At 42.7% G+C, this 19,246-nt stretch overlaps 1 protein-coding gene across 2 annotated transcripts in view; it reads right to left on the reverse strand.

Moving 5' to 3' along the window:
* The window catches only part of PLXNA2 (plexin A2), a 354,945-nt gene extending 345,748 nt beyond the window's left edge, over positions 1 to 9,197 (reverse strand). Inside the window, exon 1 of one of the 2 annotated variants that reach the window (XM_069756297.1) lies at positions 8,939 to 9,197. The gene's annotated coding sequence lies outside the window, so the exon portion shown is untranslated. The remainder of the gene's footprint in view (positions 1 to 8,938) is intronic. The other variant, XM_069756298.1, reaches the window with a different exon arrangement.
* Between the last annotated feature and the right edge of the window lie 10,049 nt (positions 9,198 to 19,246).

A 19,246-nucleotide genomic window follows, 5' to 3' on the forward strand; every position in this document is an offset into this window, starting at 1 on the left:
TGGTATCTGGATCTGCCCAGTCACTGGTATGAAAAAGTGCTCCCTCTGCTGGTAAAGATGACAAAATGCCTCAGACAGTGTCAGGAACTGGAGCAGCCAGGTAGATCCTTCATGGTGACTTAATGGGGAGACGTCGGTGAGATTTTGGAAGGTTAAGGATGAAGGTCACGTCTATTTCCAGCACATGTGGGATTTTCAGTTTGTGTCTGGAGATTTACTTTACAATAAGAGAAGCATCAGAGAAGCAATGAGCTGTGATCTCTGGGCGTTCATGCCTGGCACCACAATTTCCTTCTAGTCTTATTGTTGTGGGTTTTATTGCTTATCATGTAGAAGCTTACAGGAACAATAGAAAGGCACAGATACTTCTAGAATATAAGCATTTTATACTTTGATCTTATGCTCTTCTATCACTGTAGTAAAAGCCTTAGTATATCCATATACATACATCCATACACACCTGTATGTAAACTACATCTGCACCTAGACCATTGGGAGGCAGCCTGGACATCTGTACAAGCCAACCCGCGCTTCACCGCAGCCACCGCGATGTGTGTCATTACACTAGAGGGGTGTAGGGCATCATCGTCTATCTTACACAAATGCCAGCTTTGCTGCTGGCAACACATAGTGTACAGGGTCAGGATACGGGCAGTTTGGGGTCACTGCAAGTTGTCAGAGAATATCAGCCAAATGTTGAAGTTTTTGTAATGGTAAGAACTGCAATGATTGAGGTCTACAATCCCGCCAAGACACTTCACAAGACAATAAATGGAACCTGTCCACTAGGCGTCACATCAATCCAGTGTGTATACAGCAATGGTGTATGGTTGGAAAGCAGAGGAGGCCTTTAGTGGTCCAGACACCCGAGGGTGCCAGAGTTTATGACTGTATGATGAGGTCTCTTCTGGTTCATCACCCGTGACAGTCCCCTGATACTGACACTTGACATCCCCACTATAAAATCTTCTGTACCGCTCATCAAATGTCATCTACTGTACCTACACCAGAGAAGATTCACAGTGTTTGCTCCTGACAGTGAACCCCGACCATTGAAGCTTTATAAAAGAAATATTCTGGTGCATCTTGAATAGAGCTGACTGATATAGCATCACTATCTGTCCTATGTATCCAATACCTTCTACTCTCCTGTCAGCAGACCACCGACTGCAGATTACAACAGCCCACAATCTGTGCATTGCAGGCCTGCAGCTTTCATACAAGGGATTTACCATTCTCCTTGTATATACATTATAACAAGGAATTGCTGTTCAAGCGATTCTCTACTATTTTTAAAAACACTTAAAAACTGGAGACTTCAATCAAATTGTTTCCCAAATCGATTATCCATGCATAAAATCCTGAAACAGACCGGAATGTAAGGAGGTTTCCACTTGTTATGTTTATATACATGTCTTATCAGAAAAATCTGGACCACTACATGGCGTCTGACTAAATATATCAGGACCACTACATGGCGTCTTACTAAATATATCAGGACCACTACATGGCGTCTTATCAGAAAAATCTGGACCACTACATGGCGTCTTACTAAATATATCAGGACCACTACATGGCGTCTTACTAAATATATCAGGACCACTACATGGCGTCTTACTAAATATATCAGGACCACTACATGGCGTCTTACTAAATATATCAGGACCACTACATGGCGTCTTACTAAATATATCAGGACCACTACATGGCGTCTTATCAGAAAAATCTGGACCACTACATGGCGTCTTACTAAATATATCAGGACCACTACATGGCGTCTTACTAAATATATCAGGACCACTACATGGCGTCTTACTAAATATATCAGGACCACTACATGGCGTCTTATCAGAAAAATCTGGACCACTACATGGCGTCTTACTAAATATATCAGGACCACTACATGGCGTCTTACTAAATATATCAGGACCACTACATGGCGTCTTACTAAATGTATCAGGACCACTACATGGCGTCTTACTAAATGTATCAGGACCACTACATGGCGTCTTACTAAATATATCAGGACCACTACATGGCGTCTTACTAAATATATCAGGACCACTACATGGCGTCTTACTAAATATATCAGGACCACTACATGGCGTCTTACTAAATATATCAGGACCACTACATGGCGTCTTACTAAATATATCAGGACCACTACATGGCGTCTTACTAAATATATCAGGACCACTACATGGCGTCTTACTAAATATATCAGGACCACTACATGGCGTCTTACTAAATATATCAGGACCACTACATGGCGTCTTACTAAATGTATCAGGACCACTACATGGCGTCTTACTAAATGTATCAGGACCACTACATGGCGTCTTACTAAATATATCAGGACCACTACATGGCGTCTTACTAAATATATCAGGACCACTACATGGCGTCTTACTAAATATATCAGGACCACTACATGGCGTCTTACTAAATATATCAGGACCACTACATGGCGTCTTACTAAATATATCAGGACCACTACATGGCGTCTTACTAAATATATCAGGACCACTACATGGCGTCTTACTAAATGTATCAGGACCACTACATGGCGTCTTACTAAATTTATCAGGACCACTACATGGCGTCTTACTAAATATATCAGGACCACTACATGGCGTCTTACTAAATATATCAGGACCACTACATGGCGTCTTACTAAATGTATCAGGACCACTACATGGCGTCTTACTAAATATATCAGGACCACTACATGGCGTCTTACTAAATATATCAGTACCACTACATGGCGTCTTACTAAATATATCTGGACCACTACATGGCATCTTACTAAATATATCAGGACCACTACATGGCGTCTTACTAAATATATCAGGACCACTACATGGCGTCTTACTAAATATATAAGGACCACTACATGGCGTCTTACTAAATATATCAGGACCACTACATGGCGTCTTACTAAATATATCAGGACCACTACATGGCGTCTTACTAAATATATCAGGACCACTACATGGCGTCTTACTAAATATATCAGGACCACTACATGGCGTCTTACTAAATGTATCAGGACCACTACATGGCGTCTTACTAAATTTATCAGGACCACTACATGGCGTCTTACTAAATATATCAGGACCACTACATGGCGTCTTACTAAATATATCAGGACCACTACATGGCGTCTTACTAAATGTATCAGGACCACTACATGGCGTCTTACTAAATATATCAGGACCACTACATGGCGTCTTACTAAATATATCAGTACCACTACATGGCGTCTTACTAAATATATCTGGACCACTACATGGCATCTTACTAAATATATCAGGACCACTACATGGCGTCTTACTAAATATATCAGGACCACTACATGGCGTCTTACTAAATATATAAGGACCACTACATGGCATGTTACTAAATATATCAGGACCACTACATGATGTCTTACTAAATATATCAGTACCACTACATGGCGTCTTACTAAATATATCTGGACCACTACATGGCGTCTTATTAAATATATCAGGACCACTACATGGCGTCTTACTAAATATATCAGGACCACTACATGGCGTCTTACTAAATATATCAGGACCACTACATGGCGTCTTACTAAATATATCAGGACCACTACATGGCGTCTTACTAAATATATAAGGACCACTACATGGCGTCTTACTAAATATATCAGGACCACTACATGGCGTCTTACTAAATATATCAGGACCACTACATGGCGTCTTACTAAATATATAAGGACCACTACATGGCGTCTTACTAAATATATCAGGACCACTACATGGCGTCTTACTAAATATATCAGGACCACTACATGGCGTCTTACTAAATATATCAGTACCACTACATGGCGTCTTACTAAATATATCAGGACCACTACATGGCGTCTTACTAAATATATCAGTACCACTACATGGCGTCTTACTAAATATATCTGGACCACTACATGGCTTCTTACCAAATATATCAGGACCACTACATGGCGTCTTACTAAATATATCAGGACCACTACATGGCGTCTTACTAAATATATCAGGACCACTACATGGCGTCTTACTAAATATATCAGGACCACTACATGGCGTCTTACTAAATATATCAGGACCACTACATGGTGTCTTACTAAATATATCAGGACCACTACATGGCGTCTTACTAAATATATCAGGACCACTACATGGCGTCTTACTAAATATATCAGGACCACTACATGGCGTCTTACTAAATATATCAGGACCACTACATGGCGTCTTACTAAATATATCAGTACCACTACATGGCGTCTTACTAAATATATCTGGACCACTACATGGCTTCTTACCAAATATATCAGGACCACTACATGGCGTCTTACTAAATGTATCAGGACCACTACATGGCGTCTTACTAAATATATCAGGACCACTACATGGCGTCTTACTAAATATACCAGGACGACTACATGGCGTCTTACTAAATATATCAGGACCACTACATGGCGTCTTACTAAATATATCAGGACCACTACATGGCGTCTTACTAAATATATCAGGACCACTACATGGCGTCTTACTAAATATATCAGGACCACTACATGGTGTCTTACTAAATATATCAGGACCACTACATGGTGTCTTACTAAATATATCAGGACCACTACATGGCGTCCTACCAAATATATCAGGACCACTACATGACGTCTTACTAAATATATCAGGACCACTACATGGTGTCTTACTAAATATATCAGGACCACTACATGATGTCTACCTAAATATAACAGGACAACTACATGGCGTCTTACTAAATATAACAGGACCACTACATGATGTCTACCTAAATATATCAGGACCACTACATGGCATCTTACTAAATATAACAGGACCTCTACATGGCGTCTTACAAAATATATCAGGACCACTACATGATGTCTACCTAAATATATCAGGACCACTACATGGCGTCTTACTAAATATATCAGGACAACTACATGGCGTCTTACTAAATATATCAGGACCACTACATGGCGTCTTACTAAATATATCAGGACCACTATATGGCATCATGGTGTCTTACTAAATATATCAGGACCACTACATGGCGTCTTACCAAATATATCAGGACAACTACATGGCGTCTTACCAAATATATAAGGATCACTACATAACATGTTACTAAATATATCAGGACCACTACATGATGTCTACCTAAATATAACAGGACCACTACATAACGTCTTACTAAATATATCAGGACCACTACATGGCGTCTTACCAAATATATCAGGACCACTACATGGCATGTTACTAAATATATCAGGACCACTACATGATGTCTACCTAAATATAACAGGACAACTACATGGCGTCTTACTAAATATAACAGGACCACTACATGATGTCTACCTAAATATATCAGGACCACTACATGGCATCTTACTAAATATAACAGGACCACTACATGGCGTCTTACAAAATATATCAGGACCACTACATGATGTCTACCTAAATATATCAGGACCACTACATGGCGTCTTACCAGATATAACATGATCACTATATGGCGTCTATCAATATAAACCAGGACCACTACATGGTGTCTAATCAGGTAGGACAGGACTACTACATGGTATCTTACCAGATGTAACATGATTGCTACATGGCATCTTACCAGATATAAAAGGACTACAACATGATGCCTTACGAAATATAACAGGACCACTACATGGCGTCTTACGAAATATAACAGGACCACTACATGGCATCTTACCAGATATAAAAGCACTACAACATGTTGCCTTACTAAATATAACAGGACCACTACATGGCGTCTTACCAAATATAACAGGACCACTACATGGCATCTTACCAAATATAACAGGATCACTACATGGCGTCTTACCAGATATAACAGGACCACTACATGGCATCTTACCAGATATAACAGGACCACTACATGGCGCCTTACCAGATATAACAGGACCACTACATGGCGCCTTACCAGATATAACAGGACCTCTACATAGTGTCTTGCCAGATACATGAAAACCACAACATGGCATCTTACCAGATATAACATGACCTGTACATGTTGTCCTACCAGCAATAACAAGACCACTACATGGCGTCTTACCAGATATAACAGGACCACTACATGGCATCTTACCACATATAACAGGGCCTCTAGAGGGTGTCTTGCCAGATATATGAAAAGCACAACATGGCATCTTACCAGATATAACATGACCTGACCTGTACATGTCCTACCAGCCATAACAAGGCTACTACATGGCATCTTACCAAATATAACAGGACCACTACATGGCGTCTTACCAAATATAACAGGACCACTACATGGCGTCTTACCAAATATAACAGGACCACTACATGGTGTCTTACCAGATATAACAGGACCACTACATGGCATCTTACCAAATATAACAGGACCACTACATGGCGTCTTACCAGATATAACAGGACCACTACATGGCATCTTACCAGATATAACAGGGCCTCTACATGGTGTCTTGCCAGATATATGAAAACCACAACATGGCATCTTACCAGATATAACATGACCTGACCTGTACATGTTGTCCTACCAGCCATAACAAGGCTACTACATGGCATCTTACCAAATATAACAAGACCACGGCATGGCATCTTACCAGACATAACAGAACTACTACATGGCATCTTACCAGACATAACAGGACCACTTCACGACATATTAATGAAGTTTTTATATACAAAACAGAGTAAATAAAATGGAATCATCAATGCAGCACGAATGTTTAAGAGACTATAAAAATGCCAACTTGCTGGCCACAGAGCCTATATAGCTCTTCTAGAAGTTTCATAAAGGCTCCAGATACAATACAGAAAAGATCTGCCACATGGAGACAACCTCTCCCATCCCCAGTTTTGATCATTTGGTCTTGCCAACTGTTTTTTTTTCACACTTGCTGTCATAGCATTACCGTACATTACGTTCTGCTTCTTATTCTGTGGTCCTGGATGAGGACTGAACAGTAGGACAACCTACAAGAGGTGAGCAGGATCTCAGTGGAAATCAAGATAATGAAGTGAAGGCATTTTATTAATATTTCATACATCAGTAAGCCTGATGATAGGCACTCGCTGATAAGAAACTTCTCTGCACAGCCCGGCCATGCTGACAGTGTTTGCTTTTCAACATCAGCTGCAATCCAACATTTCTCTGACTGTAACTACAGCCAATATCACCAAAAGCCACACCGTCAATATTTACCAGGCCGTGTTTGCTTATAATCTGGTATTTCACTTCCTTCGTTGGAGATTGTAAAGTATCAAATAAAAGGCTAGGCAAGCGCCAGGATAAAGAGGGTGGCATGGTACCTGGTCTCCCCACACTGCCTTCTGTGGAATATGCTCCCACGATGATCGCTGTGTATTGCAGCATGAGGATCGCCTTAGGTAGAGACTAAAAAGAAGGCTGTTTCTATAAGAGTTTGTTCTATACCCTGCAATAAAAGGACACTTACCCACCATGAAATGTACGAGACTGTGGTCTCCAATGGGCACAGGGGAATGACAATCTGTGCACAGCCCTCAAGAACATGTGAGAGCCATAGAAATAATCAATAGTAATACCAAGAATGAGCAGCCATAGCATCCAACGCAGAAGAGCGTCAGCTCTACACAGAATGCTCTGTGCCACGCACGGGCCGTAAATTAGAAATCTCACATACTCGCGTCAGTTATGCCATAATGATTTCACAGCCAACCTTCAGGCCATGGATGCTAATTAGTCGTAATGGTAATTGAATGAGTTATTTGACTCAAGCGTGGTTCCTACAGGGAAGCATTATATGTATGTATATGTATATATATATATATATATATATATATATATATATATATACATACATATAAGTATGAATACAAATATAGATATGCACATAAATATATATTATATATATAGGACTGCCAACCTCCAGCAGGCAGAGTTGCCCACGGTGCTTGGTGGTAAGCCTTTATATATATATATATATATATATATATATATATATATATATAATGTAGTGTCAGCCTTCTCTAAGCAGTGAGATGCCCGAGCGGTAGTGTGGTAGTCTTTCTATATATATATATATAGCCATATGAATGGGACTGCCACCCTTCCTAGGCAGTGGGGTGCCCATGGCACGGCACCCATGTAATGGCAGCTGATCAGTATTCTGTGTACATGTATGCATATTAGAAGTGATTTCATTTACGATTCCACAGCGCGGCTCATCACTCAACTTAATATTGTCATTTAGGATTCATTTCTTCTTTTTTCCCCGGCCCCAGCGTGACTATGTGCCCTGATGAGGTATCGCTGCGCTGGCTGAACCGTATCTCACACATCATTTACAGCGAAAAATGGGATGCCACGTATTAATATTAAAGAGAGCATACCATCACACCGTGGGCAGCGCTTTCCCTGGAGCCGGGCATGTGGGCTTCCATTTTAACCCCTTACTTGATGGCGCCTAATACCGAGCATCGTGAACCTTATATAGGAAAAGATCACCAGCCCTCCTCCGATAGTGAGAGAAGCCAAGTTGCCCACATCCCCTGCCCATCGGAGCTGGTATGAGGTGGGCTCTGGACCACATGGTCAGTTTGGTGGCCAGCACGCACAGCCTGGCAGCCATGCCATCTATGACATAATGGACAGTAATGATGCCAGCTCTGCCATCCTGATGATGGCACCTGCAGTGCACTATTACCCACAATCCAGCACGGAGCTGCTGACAGCTCTGCCCGGGGGCTGCAGGGGTTAATGTCGCCCACCACAGACACATCCATCCCGGCACATGTACCGCTGCAGAGGCTGGGGGACGCTGAACTCCTGGCTGCCATCCCTACAAGTGTAATGGTAGCCTGCCAGCCGTACCCTGCAGCCACCAGCACATGTCCGGGGCTCTGCTCACCTCATCACTGGCGACCTCCCGCCGTCACTAGTAATCCACATGGATCCCGTTATCAGTATTCCTCCCGTGTCTCCTCCGTCCGTCCTGCCCGTATAATGCCTCCTGTGCCCGCTCCCGCCTCATGCCCTCCCGGGCGCTCTCCTCCGTCCGGACATGGATGTGCCTATGGCTTGTGTGCAGCGTGGAGGCTTGTGCCGTCCGCCCGTGTGTGAGGCGGCTGAGCTGTACAGTAGCTCCTCTCCCTGCTTCCTTCACATGCGAGACAAGAAACTCCCCCCGTCCATATCCACACACAGTATCAGCAGCCACACTGCTGCCAGAGCCTGCCCCCCTCCATTACCGTCCTGTCAGAGGGCAGCTTAACCCCTGCCTCCACCACTCCAGCCCTCCACACAGCATGGCACACCCGGCTATAGGGCTCGGGGGGCAGAGGGGGCACACCGGCTGGCATGTAGGCTTTACCTCAGCACTCAAATGTCGGCTAGCCTTCCACTTCAAGCACACGTATATATACACACACATACTGTATATATAAATGTATGTGAGATATATAGATATATATATGTGTGTGTGTATATATATATATATATATATATATATATATATATATATATATATATATATATATGGTTGTCAGTCTTATGGTAGGACGTCTATGTCTACTGGTCACATACTTGTCTGGTTTCTGTCAGTGGTCCTTTAGTTTAGTCAGCAGACTTATAAAAATGGCGCAATGTGGTGATAAATACAGTTCATGTCCGCCGTACCACATGCTCGCGTTACACATATGTAGTAGCATACATTCTGCCATTTTCCAGACACTGGCGGACACCGACAGAGGGGGCCCTGTGCAAGACCATTATATGGCAGTCTAATAGCTTCACAAATGCACAATTCCCCTTGCTTTGCAGGTGGACGCGGCCCCCTCACATGCACTGTTCCAAATTATTAGGCACAGCAGAATTTCTAAACATTTGATATGTCTTAAAGAACTGAAAATGCTCATTTGTGGAATTTGCAGCATTAGGAGGTCACATTCACTGAACAAAAAAGCTATTTAACTCCAAAACCTCCAAACAGGCCAAGTTACATGTTAACATAGGAACCCTTCTGTGATATCACCTTCACAATTCTTGCATCCATTGAACTTGTGAGTTTTTGGAGAGTTTCTGCTTGTATTTCTTTGCATGAAGTTAGAATACCCTCCCAGAGCTGCTGTTTTGATGTGAACTGCCTCCCACCCTCATAGATCTTTAGCTTGATGATACTCCAAAGGTTCTCTATAGGGTTGAGGTCAGGGAAAGATGGTGGCCACACCATGAGTTTATCTCCTTTTATGCCCATAGCAGCCAATGACTCAGAGGTATTCTTTGCAGCATGAGATGGGGCATTGTCATGCAGGAAGTTGATTTTGCTCCTGAAGGCACGTTTCTGCTTTTTATACCATGGAAGAAAGTTGTCAGTCAGAAACTCTATATACTTTGCAGAGGTCATTTTCACACCTTCAGGAACCTTAAATGGCCCTACCAGCTGTTTCCCCATGATTCCAGCCCAAAACATGACTCCTCCACCTCCTTACAGACGTCCCAGCCTTGTTGGGACATGGTGGCCATCCATCAACCATCCATCTGGACCATCCAGGGTTGCTCGACACTCATCAGTAAACAAGACTGTTTGAAAATTAGTCTTCATGTATGTTTGGGCCCACGGCAACCGTTTCTGCCTGTGAACACTGTTTAGTGGTGGCCGAATAGTACAGTAGGTTTATGCACCACAGCAAGCCTTTGAAGGATCCTACACCTTGAGGTTCGAGGGATTCCAAAGGCACCAGCAGCTTCAAATAACTGTTTGCTGCTTTGTAATGGTATTTTGGCAGCTGCTCTCTTAATCCAATGAATTTGTCTGGCAGAAACTTCCTCATTATGCCTTTATCTGCATGACCTCTGTCTGTGCTCTGTTTCAGTCACAAATCTCTTCACAGTATCATGATCACTTTTAAGTTTTCGTGAAATATCTAATGTTTTCATACCTTGTCCAAGGCATTGCACTATTTAACGCTTTTCAGCAGCAGAAAGATCCTTTTTATTTCCCATATTGCTTGAAACCCGTGGCCTGCTTAATAATGGGGAACATCATTTTTAAGTAGTTTTCCTTTAATTACAAACTAATTATCACATGTGTTTAAGATTGATTTCAGGGATCCATTGAGCCCTGAGATACACTACCATCCAGGAGTTTATTTGAAAAACAAAACAATTAAATCTTTATGACACTTAAATCCAATTTGCATAATAATTTGGAACACAGTGTATACAGCTCTGGCAAAAATTATGAGACCACCGCATCAAAACCCTGTCATGGGCAGCCCAATCTCCAGACCTGAACCTCATTGAAAACCTCTGGAATGTAATCAAGAGGATGATGGATAGTCACAAGCCATCAATGAAGAACTGCTTAAACTGCAGTGTGAAATACTGGTGGAAAGCATGCCAAGACGCATGAAAGCTGTGATTAAAAATCATGGTTATTCCACAAAATATTGATTTCTGAACTCTTCCTGAGTTAAAACATTAGTATTGTCGTTTCTAAATGATTATGAACTTGCTTTCTTTGCATTATTCGAGGTCTGAAAGCACAGGTTTTTTTTTTTTTAATTTTGACCATTTCTCCTTTTCGGAAAAAAAATACAAAATATCTTGCTTGGAAATTCGGAGACATGTTGTCAGAAATTTATAGGCTAAAAGAACAATTTACATTTTACTCAAAGATATACCTATAAAGAGAAACTGAACATTTTGCAGTGGTCTCTTAATTTTTGCCAGAGCTGTATGTATGCACTGTCTCTCACACGTCTGCCATGGTCATTTAAATATAGTCATCTCTTTTCTGTGTTGCAGATATCTATGTATTTTGCCCACTTTCTGCCATGTGTCTGAGGAGCCAGCAGCGTGTGAAGTGTCACCACCACCACTCTGTGACCCTGGTGCTTCCTACATATCAAAGCTTGGTCTGTGGAGGATGTAGATTGTGTCTTTGATGTTGGTGTGATAGAGACACTATCTATAGGAAGGCAGTCACCTTGTGACAGTGCAAGAAAACATAACCCTTAGGGCCTGTGCACACATTGCAGATTTGTCACAAAAAACGAAGGGTTCCCCGATTTCAACAAAGTGAATGAGAATCCTGAAGTCTCCTGCACACGTTGCTTATTTGTGACTTGCAGATCGAAATCTCTGCAGCATATCGATTCTTTCAGCGTTTTTGCTGCAGATTTTATCCATACCAATCAGTGGAGTATCAAAAAAAGCATGTAAAAAACACATTAAAAAAGAGCATATTTTATGCTGCATTTTACCTGCCAAGAGATTCAGAAATTCCAAAGACATTCTGCTAGGGAATTTAGATTGTGAGCCCCAAAGGGGACAGTGCCGATGATGTATGTAAAGCGCTGTGGAATTAATGGCGCTATATAAATGAGTAAAATAAATACCGATAAATAAAATAAGTAAATGGTGCCGACATAGACGTAGTCATGGTGTAGACATAGCCTTACTGTGCTGAGAATCATATAGACCAGTGCTAGACAGGATGTCACGTCTCCATGAAGTAAATCATCCAAATTCACAGCAAATCTCAAACCTAGTGCATCCTCATCTTATAAGACCCAGTGATTGTCTTCTCCATTCATTCTCCAGGAGGCGATCCTGTCTGATCTACCGGATTTTACTTCGCCAGACTGGATCTGTAGACAAGACGTAGCTTTCCTCTGCGAGTCACTAAACCACTCTTTGTGCGACGCCTTTGGCTCCTTTCAAGGCAGAACTGTTCAGAGGCTTTTGTTGCAGAGAGGAAGGAATTCTGCGCTATTTATTTATCATGACTGAGCCATTGTCATGTGGAATAACACGGATGGCTATTATTTCTGACATGTTTTTATGATGTGAGGGTCAGCTAGGACTCGGAGATGCTATATAAACCTGGGGCAGCTGTCAGGTTTATTTATCTAGTTCAACCATTTATTAGTCTTCAGTTATACAGTACTCATCATCAAATGTAGATCAATTATATAATATAGAATGATTATAATAATATAATTCATTTGTATTTACACATATAACACGACTTGCCTAAAGTGAGTGTTCGCTATTACCAGCAGGGGGAGTAGTTCATGTGGATTTTATAGAGCATTTCCATGACCCGGCACTTACAAGCAGTCTACAGCCTGGTGCATGAGGGTAGTAGTCACCCATTCAGTTTCATTTTAGAACCTCCGCTGTAGTTGTTATATTATCCAATTACATCCTTAACAATTGGTGTACACAAACCCAATGGGAAAAATATGTATATTTCTATTACCGATGTATATTCTAAGGCTGTGTTCACACGTTGCGTTTTTGCTGCTTTTTTATGCAAATTAAAATCTGCATTTTCCAGTACCAGCAAAAGCACATACATTGTTTTTTTTTCCTAACTGATTTGGAAAACTGCTGCGTTTTTTTTAAACTGCAGCATGTCACTTCTTTCAGCGTTTTTGCAGCATTTTTTCACCCATAGAAAGCAATGAGTAAGTTCCAAAATGCAGCAAAAACACAGGTATCAGGTTTTGCTGCATTTTTGGTGCAGAAAAATCAGGAACAACCGACACTAAACTGCATCAGCATGAAAAATGCAGCTTCTGTACTGCCAAGAGAGCAGGTTTTGCCTAGATAAAAAATAAAAAAAACGCAAAAATACCTGGGAACATAGTCTTTGTGTGTTTTTATTGGACAGGTCTAAAGTTGAAAGCAAAAATTCTCTTATTCTGTACAAGGATATTTTTCTTTTATCAAACATTTTTCCCCTAGTCAGATGAATAAATAAATAATAATAATAATAAATAATAATGAAAGTCTCCAGACAGCAACTAAAGTATCATTTACTAAGACAACAGTACCCAAGTGTTTTTTTAGACTTTTTTTTTAGCTATTGGTCCTGCTGCATAGAAATATATTTAACCCCTTCCCGACCCATGACGCCACGTAGGCGTCATGAAAGTCGGTGCCATTCCGACCCATGACGCCTATGCGGCGTCATGGAAAGATCGCGTCCCTGCAGGCCGGGTGAAAGGGTTAACTCCCATTTCACCCGATCTGCAGGGACAGGGGGAGTGGTAGTTTAGCCCAGGGGGGGTGGCTTCACCCCCTCGTGGCTACGATCGCTCTGATTGGCTGTTGAAAGTGAAACTGCCAATCAGAGCGATTTGTAATATTTCACCTATTATAACGGGTGAAATATTACAATCCAGCCATGGCCGATGCTGAAATATCATCGGCCATGGCTGGAAATACTAATGTGCCCCCACCCCACCCCACCGATCGCCCCCGCAGCCCCCCGATCTGGCCGGTACACTGCTCCGGCTCTCCTCCGTCCAGTGCTCCGCTCCCCCCCGTGCTCTTGTCCGCTCCCCCCGTGCTCCAATCACCCCCCAGTGCTCCAATCACCCCCCCTGCACTCCGATCCACCCCCCCTGGTGCTCCGTTCCACCCCCCCGTGCTCCATTCCAGCCCCCCCGTGCTCCGTTCCACCCCTCCCGCGCTCCGATTCCCCCCCCGTGCTCCGATCCCCCCCCCCGTGCTCCGATCCCCCCCCGTGGTCCCCCCCACCCCATCATACTTACCGATCCAGCCGGGGTCCCGTCCGTCTTCTCCCTGGGCGCCGCCATCTTCCAAAATGGCGGGCGCATGTGCAGTGCGCCCGCCGAATCTGCCGGCCGGCAGATTCGTTCCAAAGTGCATTTTGATCACTGAGATATAATCTATCTCAGTGATCAAAATAAAAAAAATAATAAATGACCCCCCCCCCCCCTTTGTCACCCCCATAGGTAGGGACAATAAAAAAATAAAGAAATTTTTTTTTTCCACTAATGTTAGAATAGGGTTAGGGGTAGGGTTAGGGGTAGGGTTAGAGTTAGGGTTAGGGGTAGGGCTAGGGTTAGGGGTAGGGCTAGGGTTAGGGCTAGGGTTAGGGCTAGGGTTAGGGCTAGGGTTAGGGTTAGGGCTAGGGTTAGGGCTAGGGTTAGGGTTAGGGCTAGGGTTAGGGGTAGGGTTAGGGCTAGGGTTAGGGTTTCGGTATGTGCACACGTATTCTGGTCCTCTGCGGATTTTTCCGCTGCGGATTTGATAAATCCGCAGTGCTAAACCGCTGCGGATTTATGGCGGATTTACCGCGTTTTTTTCTGCGCATTTCACTGCGGTTTAACAACTGCGATTTTCTATTGGAGCAGTTGTAAAACCGCTGCGGAATCCGCACAAAAGAAGTGACATGCTGCGGAATGTAAACCGCTGCGTTTCCGTGCAGTTTTTCCGCAGCATGTGTACAGCGATTTTTGTTTCCCATAGGTTTACATTGAACTGTAAACTCATGGGAAACTGCTGCGGATCCGCAGCGTTTTCCGCAGCGTGTGCACATACCTTTAGAATTAGGCTATGTGCACACGGTGCGGATTTGGCTGCGGATTCGCAGCAGTGTTCCATCAGGTTTACAGTACCATGTAAACATATGAAAAACCAAATCCGCTGTGCCCATGGTGCGGAAAATACCGCGCGGAAACGCTGCGTTGTATTTTCCGCAGCATGTCAATTCTTTGTGCGGATTCCGCAGCGTTTTACACCTGTTCCTCAATAGGAATCCGCAGGTGAAATCCGCACAAGAAAACACTGGAAATCCGCGGAAAATCCGCAGGTAAAACGCAGTGCCTTTTACCCGCGGATTTTTCAAAAATGGTGCGGAAATATCTCACACGAATCCGCAACGTGGGCACATAGCCTTAGGGTTAGGGTTGGAATTAGGGTTGTGGTTAGGGTTAGGGGTGTGTTGGGGTTAGGGTTGTGGTTAGGGGTGTGATTAGGGTTATGGCTACAGTTGGGATTAGAGTTAGGGGTGTGGGGGGGTTAGTGTTGGAGGTAGAATTGAGGGGTTTCCACTGTTTAGGCACATCAGGGGTCTCCAAACGCAACATGGCGCCACCATTGATTCCAGCCAATCTCGTATTCAAAAAGTCAAATGGTGCTCCCTCACTTCCGAGCCCCGACGTGTGCCCAAACAGTGGTTTACCCCCACATATGGGGTACCAGCATACTCAGGACAAACTGCGCAACAATTACTGGGGTCCAATTTCTCCTGTTACCCTTGTGAATCTAAAAAAATGCTTGCTAAAACATAATTTTTGAGGAAAGAAAAATGATTTTTTATTTTCACGGCTCTGCGTTGTAAACGTCTGTGAAGCACTTGGGGGTTCAAAGTGCTCACCACATATCTAGATAAGTTCCTTGGGGGGTCTAGTTTCTAAAATGGGGTCACTTGTGGGGGTTTCTACTGTTTAGGCACATCAGGGGCTCTGCAAACGCAACGTGACACCCGTAGACCATTCCATCAAAGTCTGCATTTCAAAAGTCACTACTTCCCTTCTGAGCCCCGACGTGTGCCCAAACAGTGGTTTACCCCCACTCATGGGGTATCAGCGTATTCAGGAGAAACTGGACAACAACTTTTGGGGTCCAATTTCTCCTGTAACCCTTGGGAAAATAAAAAATTCTGGGCTAAATAATTATTTTTGAGGAAAGAAAACGTATTTATTATTTTCACGGCTCTGCATTATAAACTTCTATGAAGCGCTTGGGGATTCAAAGTGCTCACCACACATCTAGATAAGTTCCTTTCGGGGTCTAGTTTCCAAAATGGGGTCACTTGTGGGGGGTTTCTACTGTTAAGCCACATCAGGGGCTCTGCAAACGCAACGTGACGCCCACAGAGCATTCCATCAAAGTCTGCATTTCAAAACGTCACTACTTCACTTCCGAGCCTCGGCATGTGCCCAAACAGTGGTTTACCCCCACATATAGGGTATCAGCGTACTCAGGAGAAACTGGACAACAACTTTTGGGGTCCAATTTCTTCTGTAACCCTTGGGAAAATAAAAAATTCTGGGCTAAATAATTATTTTTGAGGAAAGAAAACGTATTTATTATTTTCACGGCTCTGCATTATAAACTTCTATGAAGCGCTTGGGGATTCAAAGTGCTCACCACACATCTAGATAAGTTCCTTTCGGGGTCTAGTTTCCAAAATGGGGTCACTTGTGGGGGGTTTCTACTGTTAAGCCACATCAGGGGCTCTGCAAACGCAACGTGACGCCCACAGAGCATTCCATCAAAGTCTGCATTTCAAAACGTCACTACCTCACTTCCGAGCCCCGGCATGTGCCCAAACAGTGATTTACCCCCACATATGGGGTATCAGCGTACTCAGGAGAAACTGGACAACAACTTTTGGGGTCAAATTTCTCCTGTTACCCTTGGGAAAATAAAAAATTGCAGGCTAAAAGATCATTTTTGAGAAAATAATTTTTTTTTTTATTTTCATGGCTCTGCGTTGTAAACTTCTGTGAAGCACTTGGGGGTTCAAAGTCCTCACCACACATCTAGATTAGTTCCTTTGGGGGTCTAGTTTCCAAAATGGTGTCATTTCTGGGGGATCTCCAATGTTTAGGCACACAGGGGCTCTCCAAACGTGACATGGTGTCCGCTAATGATTGGAGCTAATTTTCCATTTAAAAAGCCAAATGGCGTGCCATCCCTTCCGAGCCCTGCCGTGCGCCCAAACAGTGGTTTACCCCCACATATGGGGTATCAGCATACTCAGGACAAACTGGACAACAATATTTGGGGTCCAATTTCTCCTATTATCCTTGGCAAAATAAGGAAATTCCATGCTAAAAAATCATTTTTGAGGAAAGAAAAATTATTTTTTATTTTCATGGCTCTGCGTTATAAACTTCTGTGAAGCACCTGGGGGTTTAAAGTGCTCAATATGCATCTAGATAAGTTCCTTGGGGGGTCTAGTTTCCAAAATGGGGTCACTTGTGGGGGAGCTCCAATGTTTAGGCACACAGGGGCTCTCCAAACGCGACATGGTGTCCGCTAACAATTGGAGCTAATTTTCCATTCAAAAAGTCAAATGGCGCGCCTTCCCTTCCGAGCCCTGCCGAGTGCCCAAACAGTGGTTTACCCCCACATATGAGGTATCGGCGTACTCGGGAGAAATTGCCCAACAAATTTTATGATCCATTTTATCCTACTGCCCATGTGAAAATGAAAAAATTGAGGCGAAAATAATTTTTTTGTGAAAAAAAAGTACTTTTTCATTTTTACAGATCAATTTGTGATGCACCTGAGGGTTTAAAGTGCTCACTAGGCATCTAAATAAGTTCCTTGGGGGGTCTAGTTTCCAAAATGGGGTCACTTGTGGGGGAGCGCCAATGTTTAGGCACAGGAGCTATCCAAACGCGACATGGTGTCCGCTAACGATGGAAATAATTTTTCATTCAAAAAGTCAAATGGCGCTCCTTCCCTTCCGAGCCTTTCCATGTGCCCAAACAGTGGTTTACCCCCACATGTGAGGTATTGGTGTACTCAGGAGAAATTGCCCAACACATTTTAGGATCCATTTTATCCTGTTGCCCATGTGAAAATGAAAAAATTGAGGCTAAAAGAATTTTTTTGTGAAAAAAAAAGTACTTTTTCATTTTTACGGATCAATTTGTGAAGCACCTGGGGGTTCAAAGTGCTCACTATGCATCTAGATAAGTTCCTTGGGATGTCTAGTTTCCAAAATGGGGTCACTTGTGGGGGAGCTCCAATTTTTAGGCACACGGGGGCTTTCCAAACGTGACATGGTGTCCGCTAAAGAGTGGAGCCAATTTTTGATTCAAAAAGTCAAATGGCGCTCCTTCCCTTCCAAGCCCTGCCGTGCGCCCAAACAGTGGTTTACCCCAACATATGAGGTATCAGTGTACTCATGACAAATTGGACAACAACTTTCGTGGTTCAGTTTCTCCTTTTACCATTGGGAAAATAAAAAAATTGTTGCTAAAAGATAATTTTTGTGACTAAAAAGTTAAATGTTCATTTTTTCCTTCCATGTTGCTTCTGCTGCTGTGAAGCACCTGAAGGGTTAATAAACTTCTTGAATGTGGTTTTGAGTACCTTGAGGGGTGCAGTTTTTAGAATGGTGTCACTTTTGGGTATTTTCAGCCATATAGACCCCTCAAACTGACTTCAAATGTGAGGTGGTCCCTAAAAAAAATGGTTTTGTAAATTTCGTTGTAAAAATGACAAATCGCTGGTGAAATTTTAACCCTTATAACTTCCTAACAAAAAAAAATTTTGTTTCCAAAATTGTGCTGATGTAAAGAAAACATGTGGGAAATGTTATTTATTAACTATTTTGTGTCACATATCTCTCTGGTTTAACAGAATAAAAATTCAAAAT

This window comes from Ranitomeya imitator, chromosome 3 (assembly GCF_032444005.1).
Source record: "Ranitomeya imitator isolate aRanImi1 chromosome 3, aRanImi1.pri, whole genome shotgun sequence".
Taxonomy (NCBI): Eukaryota; Metazoa; Chordata; class Amphibia; order Anura; family Dendrobatidae; genus Ranitomeya; species Ranitomeya imitator.